General features: G+C 38.8%; 1 long non-coding RNA gene across 2 annotated transcripts in view; it reads left to right on the forward strand.

Annotated features, from left to right (window-relative positions):
* The window catches only part of LOC118664543, a 49,875-nt gene extending 43,822 nt beyond the window's left edge, over window positions 1-6,053 (forward strand). For both annotated transcript variants that reach the window (XR_004970356.1, XR_004970358.1), the window contains exon 6: window positions 5,942-6,053. This is a non-coding gene — a long non-coding RNA (uncharacterized LOC118664543). The remainder of the gene's footprint in view (window positions 1-5,941) is intronic.
* The last annotated feature ends 4,133 nt before the right edge of the window (window positions 6,054-10,186 follow it).

Here is a 10,186-nt window from a genome sequence, read left to right on the forward strand (position 1 = left end):
TAATGGTATTAGTTTCAAAGCTCAAAGCCCATGTGTTACACTCCTCTTTCCCCCTTATCTTGCTGGTTGGAGTTGCCTTTGATCTCCCAGCGGCTCAAGCCAGAGATACTCCTGTCCATCCTTGGTTTATGGCTGTTTTAATTTCTCAGGTCAGAAATGTTTCCATCTGCCTGGACCTCCTCTTTCTGTGGCATTTCTCTATCCTCTGTATAAGATAAGTACCCTGGAGTCTTCAAGTCTCCATCTATGCATTCCTCTCCTATGGACTCTCCTCATTCCTAAAACTCCCCAAACCTGCCTATTTTATCCCTAAAACCCCTTTCACCATCATTGATCCACAGTTTATCTAAGTAGATTATTTTCATTGAGGAGCAGTAGAAATTAAAAGGATTTCTTTGAAATTCAGTCTTTTTATATATAAACATGAACTTATATTTGCAAAATTGTGAAAATAATGCAATATATATGGAAGGGCTTAGATAATGAAAAGGAATATACAAAGTGGGAGTGGTATTTTATTTCAATGTAGAGTTAAAGGAACAATCTGAAAAGTAGGATGGTTTCCTGTTATATTATTTATTTTTGTAAGAGCTGTAGAGATATGGTATCTAAAGTACAGTTCAAACACCCTTTTCCTAAACAAAGGCTTCACAGACGTATATTTAAGTCCAAAAGAGAAGAACACATGCCGTTTTTTAGTATACATATTTTATTTAAATTACCTCTGAATTTTCAATCTCAAAGATATTACCTTTTACGTTCTAAAAATAAGACAAATTCACACTTCAAATGGTTATGAATCTTACATAGAGTCACACAAGTAGGAGACTGAAGGGCCAGCATTCAAACCTCTGGAAGTGAGTACAAACCTTGGCTCTTTGGGCAATACCAAAGACTCCCTGCCCCCTTTTTTTTCTTAATCACAGTTCTACTGGGAAGAGGCATGAGATTAGAACTCAAAGATTCTCTGTAGTCTGTTCCAGTTGGAGCATAAAATAATACACAAGGAAGCTAGTTTCTCCTATAATTGCATGGCCACCGAAGCTCATTTGCTTGGAGGTTTAAAGAAACCATTCTGGAAGTCCCCCTGTGATCTTTTGTCTCAACTGCTAACCACATATTAATGATTACATGGGACATGTTAGACAGCCATGGGGGAAGCAGGATCCTTAGCAAAAGTTGGTTTCCAGAAGGGATAGAGACTGTTCAGAGACAATGGTATGGAAAAGGAGGATTTTGCTGGTAACAGAATGCATGAGTTCCTGAGGGCATAGTGGAAGGATTTCAAAAGTGTGGTCACATTAGGGGTCATAAGGATGAGCGTTTCAGAGATTGATCTGGGAGTTCTGAGTCTAGGGAAATGACAGATAAGAACAGGAATAAAGACACCGTGGAATTAGTTCTGAAGGGCCTCAGGGCAGATGGTGCAGGTGGAGCTGTGACAGTTGGTAGAGGGAGGAGTGGGTAGTAGATGAGAACAGGAACTAAGAAAAAAAGAGTGTGTCCCCCTGTAGGGAAGCCATAAGTGTTTGGTGGTACACAGACCACGGAATGCTGGGAAGACAGCCCCAGTGAGAGGGCAAGGAACCCATGTTCACTCATCAAAGAAGCTGGATGAGCAATGCCCAATTTGTCAGCCAAGATCCCTTTTGATTATCACTCAAAAGTCCTTACATTTGGCAAAATGTTGCAAGGTTTCAGTTTCATAGTTCCGGTTATTGGAGCTAAAGGACCATTACATGATTTGTACTTTCTGGTTATTACTTTCTATTAAGGCCCTATTTTTCTTTAGCAGATGTCTACTAAACTGCATTCATCTCAGTTTCAATCCAGACACTAAAGCTTTGCTGAGTAATTTCATGAGCTCAAAGCCAAGGAACCAATTATTGGGATATTAGTTTAACTCTATTCACTAATAGTATGTTTTAAGATACATATCTTTGCATTATTTGTGGTGAGCCTATTTTATTACACTAACTTTTCTGGTAACAGAAAAGTACAGTTCAAACACCCTTCTCTTAACACAGATATAAAAATAAATATGGCCTTAGCCAGTTTGGCTTGGTGGATAGAGCATTGGCCTGCAGACTGAAGGGTCCCGCATTTGATTCTGGTCAAGGGAGCATACCAAGAGAGCATAGGTTGCAGGCTAGATCACTGGTCCTGGTTGGAGCTCCTGTGGGAGGCAACCAATCGATGTGTATCTCTCACATAGATATTTCTCTCTCTGTGTCTCTCCCCCTCCCTTCCACTCTCTCTAAAAATCAATGGAAAAATTTCCTTGGGTAAGGATTAACAACAACAAAAAAGAATAAATATGATCAAAGTACCCATCACAGAGGTAACCAGATGTGGTATATGTATATGTTAACTTCACTGTCTACAGATTGTCCAGATTATACATGATTTCTGGGTGTTTCTGTGAGGGTGTTTCCACGTAAGATGAAATTTGAATCAGTGGACTCAGCAAAGAAGATTGACTTTCCCAATGTGGGTGGCTATCACCCAGTACATTGAGGGACTGAGTAGAACAAAAGGCAAAGGAAGGAGGAATTTGCCTCTCCCCCTTTTTTTTCCCTCTCACTGTTTGAGCTTACACGTCTCTCATCTTCTCTAGTCCTTGGACTGGGATTTGCACCATCAGCTCCCCTAGTTCTCAAGCCTTCAGCCTCAGACTGAATCGCTGGTTTCTGGGTCTCCAGCTTGCAGATAGTAGATTGTGAGACTTCTCAGTCTCCATAATCACACGAGCCAATTCCTGCAATCTCTATCTATCTATCTATCTATCTATCTATCTATCTATCTATCTATCTACTAATTCTATTCTGTTTCTCTGACTTGTACACCAGGTGAAGTGTAAAATCTTTTTTAAAAAATATATTTTATTGATCTTTTACATAGAGGAAGGGAGAGGGATAGAGAGTTAGAAACATCAATGAGAGAGAAACATCGATTAGCTGCCTCCTGCCCACCCCCTACTAGGGATGTGCCCCCAACCAAGGTACATGCCCTTGACTAGAATTGAAACTGGGACACGTCAGTCTGCAATCTGACTCTCCATCCACTGAGCCAAACCGGTTAGGGCTGAAGTGTTAAATCTTAATGTCCACCTTCCATATGAGAATATCTTATAATATAAAATTTTCTTTTTTGGTTTTAGGAAGATGAGTTTAGTTAAATTAGTATAGTGTATTTAAATAGGTAAAGTCCAATACATTATTCAATTTGAGTGAATGTAACATATTACTTTTCTAGATAGTTTATTTTGTCATAAAATTCACTGCTTCATTCAGTTAGATTTTTTAAAATTCTGGCCATTGTTTACCTAGAGAATCTACTATCGCTTGGCCTAGAGTGATCTCCACAGGCTATACTACTTAGAAAAGTACTTTTAGTAATTAAAACAGATTCCAACCATCTCCTCTTTAAAAGTTTCCTTGACCCTTCTCCCTCTAACCACTACCATTCTGAAATTAATTATTCCATCCTCGGAATAATTCCTGGACTATATGTATATATATTTACCATATACTAGTATATTTGCCATACTGTTATATAATTTATTTCTATATTTCTCAGTGATTATTCATGGGTAAATATTATATTTTCATTTGTACATCCACAGCATCTAGCGTAGTAACTGTTCTCAATACATAGTCAATAAATTTTATTCAATTGAAATATGTGTGGCTTATGGACTAACTTTCCACTTCCTTAGTTTTGACCAATTTTGACTTTTATTTACTTAAATGCATATTGTTAAATAAGATGGAGTGCAAGAAAGTGGTGAATAAGATATGAAAACTTCCTTAAGGCACTTTAAGTCTAGGGTATCAATGAAAGGAACAATGCCAATCCTGAAGGACTCCCTTTCATGAAGGTTTTTTATTAATTGTCTAAGGTGTAAGGAATTTCTGGGTGGTCCATTTTCATCCTACAATCCTCCTCTACCTACTTCTCCCATTTCTCCTGGTACTTTTCCCATCAACTTGAGAATATCAGAAATGTAGAAGTAGCCCTCTAATTACACATATAAGAAAATGTTCTATATAAAATTATTTCTCAAACTTGAGTATAATATAGACCTCCCATAAAATGAAAAAATTGTCATGGATTCCTAGTGTTGGTTTAACTTATTTTAATTACAATGTTACCAAAATATGTATAAAAATAAGACTCGTTATGAACTCCCTAGCTCTTCAAAACTAAAAATCAAAACACATTCATAGATTAGATATATAAATCTAGGACTTATTTAATTAAAAATTAAAATATTAATTAAATGTGATAGGTGATGTCATTTTTTTGAAATTTAAATTCCAGTGTTGAGTTTAATCATACAAATAGGCATTTGCTTGGTTTATGTTTTAATTTTTGTGTACTGATTTTGTTCTTTTGAATTGCCATGACCTATTCTTTGGACATTTTTCACTGTCACTATCATTTTAATTTAATTTTTATTAGAAATATTCTTGTAACTACTAAAATACTATTTTAGTGGGTCAGTACATTAATCACTCATTATAAAATACAATACTGAAAAATTTAAAGAACCATTTAATAAAAATCCCTTTATTTTATATTTATAACAGTACACACTGCCAATGAATTTGTACAAGATGGTGGGTACAAACAAATGACCTACCCAATAGATTTGCTTATAACCTGAACTGACTGTTCTCATACCAGTCTAGTTTGAGTTCAACATGATGCTATAATTTTCAGCCACCACATAGCACCGAGGTGATGATAAACCCACAAGCATGCCAGGGCACATAAATCCGCAGTTCTGCAAATGATCCACTTATTCCTGTGTTTGCTCTCCCAGATTTAATGGGACTTCATTGCCGAGTCTTGGAAGTGACTAGGAAACCTGCATCCATTCAGACATTTTCTTACTCTTTGTCATTGTTGGCTATAGCACACCTATGCTTAAGAAGCCACTTTATTCATTGTCTTGAAAAAAGGCTAGGTGGCATAGTAGCATTTGCCACCTGGTTTTTATATTCCTGAAAACATCCCTGAGCTTTGTTCTTGAATGCTGTTATGTTAGTTATAAACATTTTCATCTTTTCAGGACTTGCTTTCATTATTTATTAGGCAAGAGTAGAGAAGCATTTAGTCTCTTCTAATTTTGACCCATACTTGAGACAAGTTGAATAGTTTCTTCATGCACATTTGCTAATCAGTACTTTGCAAAAACACTTAAGGTGTAATCTCAACATGTCTTCTGATTTCTCTTCCTGGGCAGCTCTTTCCTTTATAGTGAAGTTGACCCTTGACTGATGCAGGGGTTGGGGTGTTGAATTGCCCTACAGTGGAAAATCCACATGTAACATAACTTGGCCCCCCAAAAAGGTGGCTCCCCAACTGTGGATGGAAAATATTAGTGAACTCTAGCTGTCCTGGTGCTCCGGACTCCCATCTATGACTTCTTAATTCAGACAGTACACTGGGCTGTGCCTGAGTTCTCTCTCCCTCAGCCATGTCCTACAAACTCTCTCAAGGCAGTTGCAAGGGGCGTACCTTGTTTACTGTCTCTCGGTGATCATTGTTCTTCATTACCTGATGGCTATGGCCCTGAAAATCATTGTTTAAAATTACGTGCCCTGGCCCGTGTGTTCAATGGTTAGAGTGGCAGCCCATGCATGGAAGGGCCACAGGTTCCATTCCTGGTAAAGGGCATGCATGTACCATCCCCACCCAGGTCAGGTGAGTGTGGGAGGCAACCAATCGATGTGTCTCTCTCACATTGATGTCTCTCTCTCTCTCTCTCACTCTCTTTCTCTCTCTCTCTTTCTCTCTTTCCCTCTCTCTTCCTCCCCTCCACTCTCTCTAAAAATATCGGGTGAAGATTAACAACAACAAAAAAATGTTGTCCATTTTATTGGTTGTTTCAAGAAGGTGGATAATTCTTTTTCCTTTACTCCACCCCCTTTAGAAACAGAAGCGTCCAAACTCTACATCTTGCAGCTACTGCATTCTCAGCACACAGCTTGCAAGATCTCTTTTCCATCAGGCCACGGAAAGAGAAAAAGCATGAAGGATCACATGTAGGTAATTTTTATGAGTCAAGTCTGAAAGTGGTTGCTCACGTCTGTGACATTGCCCTCACTAGACATCAGTCACATGGCCATATCTGACCAAAAGGCCAGTGGCAAATAAGAGTAAAACTATAATCCCAGGAAAAAAAATGGAAGTAGTTTTTGGAGAATGGTTGGCAAGTTTCTGTGATATGGTACCTTTATGGGCACCAAATACCACTTTTACTCTTCCACATAATATAAGACATTTACTCCATGACAAAGGAGAGAAAATTATTTGCTCTCCCCTGCCCACCAATGAAAAGTATTGAGACAAGAATGAGATCACTGTAATTAAAACTTCCATTTAAACAAAGAAAAGAGTGGGATTCTGCCGTGGCTGGTGTGGCTTAGTTGGTTGGGTGTCCTCCCATGCAATGAACGTTTTGGGTTTGATTCCCAGTCAGGGCATATGCCTGGGTTGTGGGCTCAATCCCCGGTAGGGTGCATGGAGGAAACACATCAATGTTTCTCTTTCTCCCTCTGCTTTCCTCTCTCTCTAAAAAAATTGTTTTTAAAAAACAACAAGAAGAAGAGTGGGATTCTGCTACAGCCTGTGGTCCATAACAATGATGACCATGTTGTCAGGCAGGCATTGTGAGGTCCCTTGCCCCTGACAAATGCAGGAGATTCCTTGATTAGATTTTATTCTACTTTCTGTAAAAAACTTTTTCATCTTTTTTTTTCTCTCTGCAGGTCCTAACTCCTCTCCCAGGAGGTACTTCCTATTAATTACCCTCCATTACCTTTCATGGCGATAGCTGAAATTAGTTTGGCGAGCAGTCCTTCCTCAAGGGTCACTGAAATGTCATACTTCTTTTCTATTCTTGAAATTTTGGGACTCATATGTGTTTGAGACGTGAATGGTCAAGGCATTTTTAGTATTGGTTCCGGCTTTGTTAGCAATTCATTTTCCTCGAAAATTAGTAGAATTATTTGCTTCCAGGCAATTTCACCTGACGGTTAATACACCATTGTTTTCTGAGAATAAGTTTGAAACCTGGTTCATTTTATGTTTGCTTTCTCATCACATACCTCTCATTCTCAACAATGGCTACCTAGGAACCATCGGAAGGCATCTGTGGGAATGCCACATGTTATTAGGTTGCTGTGGTCTAAAGCTTTTTTCACTCTTACCTTTTACTGTTTGAGGTCCAGAATAAGTCAACTTTTTCAATGCTTTGAGGCCCTGAATCCTGGAATCTATATGTTACTTTTATTTGTGATTGAAAATGATTACCTGAGCTGATCTCCTTCTTGCAATAAGTTGTTAGTATAGTTGCAATATATAGCTAAGATTCTGGATCTTTTCAACCACTTCCCCTGTGCTGTAGCCTCATAATTACCTTTCAAATTACTGAAGCATTTGTTTTATCAAATATTTTTCTATTGTACAATATGGATCACCAGCTTTTCAGCGTGTTTTATCTATAACTAAATAACTAAACCTTCTTTATAAAGTTTAGATTGTTCTTGGGGCATCATTCTGCTTCTGGTATCTGTTTTTTAAAATAAGTCAATAAAGTAATGCAATAGCTCAAATACTATAACTTCTTTTCCCGGGTGCTCTTCATGGGCAGGTGGCTCTCTTTCAACTGATGCCAACCCAGGCTTTCTATCTTGTACACATGGCTCCTAAGACTGATGTTTTTCTCTGTCCGCAAGTGGAAGGAGAAAGCATGGGAATCCTGCATGGGCTACACATGGAAGTAGACACATCAGTTTTGCCATCTTCTTGGCTAGAAGCTGGTCATATGGCCACAACCTGTCTGTAAGGAATGCTAGCGAATGCATATAGTCCACTCGTGTCAACAGAATGAGCTAAAAACTTGGGTGCATAGCTAATAGTTTCGTCACAGAGGCCAAGACTGTGGAAGGTGGAGTAGAAAGACTGAAAAAGTTGAATCCTTCTAGGTACCCTTGAGCTACTCAGTCAAGTTTCGCCATGTAACTAGGCTTTTCAACTCTGTGAGCTAACTTTCCTTTTATTGTTGAAAGCTATTTTAGTTGGATTCTCTGCTACTTGCTATGCCCAACTTGCTATTGTAATTAATATCGTTGCCCAGTGAATTGTCCATTAACAGCAACAAACCAAACACCCGCTGCTGCCATCCTGTTATCCCAGTTTTGTAAAGCACAGTCTGAGTGTTTAATGCTGGAGTTCCCCATAACGCATCTCAGGTATCAGGCCTGCATCTTGGGAGATTCAGCTCAGCCCAGGTGATGAGGCTTCAAAATACATGAGATGGGAGTTTGGGGGCAGGCTAATTCCAGGTCTGAAGGAGCCTTTGGAAGGCATGCTTATTTGGGATTTAATCTTGTAGTAGGAATATGGTCTGTGAGGATCCACCAAGTCCTCAGAATCTATTACCACACCTTTGAGCTTCCCTAGAGCAGAAGAAAATACACAGATAAGTCACTGGTTTAAACCAACTTCTGTTTTGTGTGTGTGTGTGTGTGTGTGTGTGTGTGTGTGTGTGTGTGTGTGTTTTCCCAGCTTAGAGATCATCTGAGTCCAAATCACACTTTTTGGTGATAGCTAATCTGAATTTACGTTTTAAACTCAATTCAAGAAAATTTACTTTCTAAGCGAAATAGAGCTGAGTGTCATTCTCATCTTTTGATGTCTCCCTCCCTTTGTGTCCTCTATAAGAACAAAAACTCATTTTCCCATTTCTTCTGCTTTTGGGAATCATTCATTGAGTGTCTATTGGGTATCAAACATGCTGCAGTGTGCTAGAAAATAGCCAGATTGAGCCGTTTCCATAAATCAGGCAGGAGAAAAGCTCATAGAACATTCCGGCAACTTCGAGAATATTAGTGTGGTATGTGAAAAAAAATATATTGGCTTTGAAGTTAGATGCTGCAGGCATACCTCATTTTATTCCGCTTCACAGATGTTACATATTTTACAAATTGAAGGCAAGACCCTCCACCAGCAAAAAGATCTGTATTCTTACAGGTTATGTTAATTTTGAAATTAAGCTGTTCTTCTCTGAGCTTCAATACTTCATTGTAAAAATATAGATAATACCATTATTTCAAGGTTAGACTGATAGCTACATGATACAATACCAGTGAAAATTCTTGGCCCAGAGTAGGAATACAAGTACTCCCTCTTTTCCTGTTTCTTTCTCATCTTCTCTTTATGTATTTTTCCCTTCCCTTCTTCCCTCTCTTATTTATGTTTTCCTTCCTTCTTTCCCAAATTTCTAATCTCCTAATTTCATTTTTTTTAGGTAAACGTGTTAATGGTTAAATTTCCATCCAAGATTCCAAGATTACATTGAAATGTCATCCTTACACAAACACTCTAGATTACATGCCCTTTGAGTAGTCTAATGAATATAAATAAAAATATTCTCTATGAGATCTGTCCTTTTTTTCTACCTAGACTGAAATGGATAGTTTCTTCTTCTGACTCTAAAAGTAGCACATCCCTGTGCAATTGAGATGATGTCCATTGCCACTTCTTAGACATATTTTACAGGTGTTACTGATAAAGAGCAATTAGACATCCAAAATAATAATTGCAGAGGACCCAAAACTAAAATAATGGCAGGGGAAGATATTTTAAATGAAAGACAGAAAGACCTAATAAAGTTTTTAAAGCTATTTATTTAGCTGACCATACTTGTTAAAAATTGCTATTTGTATTCATTTTATTTTAACAAATAATTATCACAGGTAAAAATGAAAATAATGGGTTTGTTTGATTCCATTTGCTGTATATTTATCTTGAAACAGAGCACTCGTTGTAGTGCTCTAGAAATTGAGTTTGTGGCCATATGCTAGAGGCCCGGTGCATGAGATTTGTGCATTGGGGGTGGGGGAGTCCCTCAGCCCAGCCTGTGCCCTCTCACAGTCTGGAACTCCTTGGGGGATGTCCACCTGCTGGCCTAGGCCAGATCACCCCCTGCCCTCCGGGATCAGGCCTAAGCCAGCTGTCAGACATCCCTCTCGTAGTCCGGGACCCCTTGCTCCTTACCATCCGCCTGCAGCAGAGGCGGGAAAGGCTTCTGCCACTGCTGCTGCACTAGTCAGCTGTGAGCCTGGCTTCTGGCTGAGCAGCACTCCCGCTATAGGAGCGTACTGACCATCAG

This window comes from Myotis myotis, unplaced genomic scaffold (assembly GCF_014108235.1).
Source record: "Myotis myotis isolate mMyoMyo1 unplaced genomic scaffold, mMyoMyo1.p scaffold_m19_p_10, whole genome shotgun sequence".
Classification (NCBI taxonomy): Eukaryota; Metazoa; Chordata; class Mammalia; order Chiroptera; family Vespertilionidae; genus Myotis; species Myotis myotis.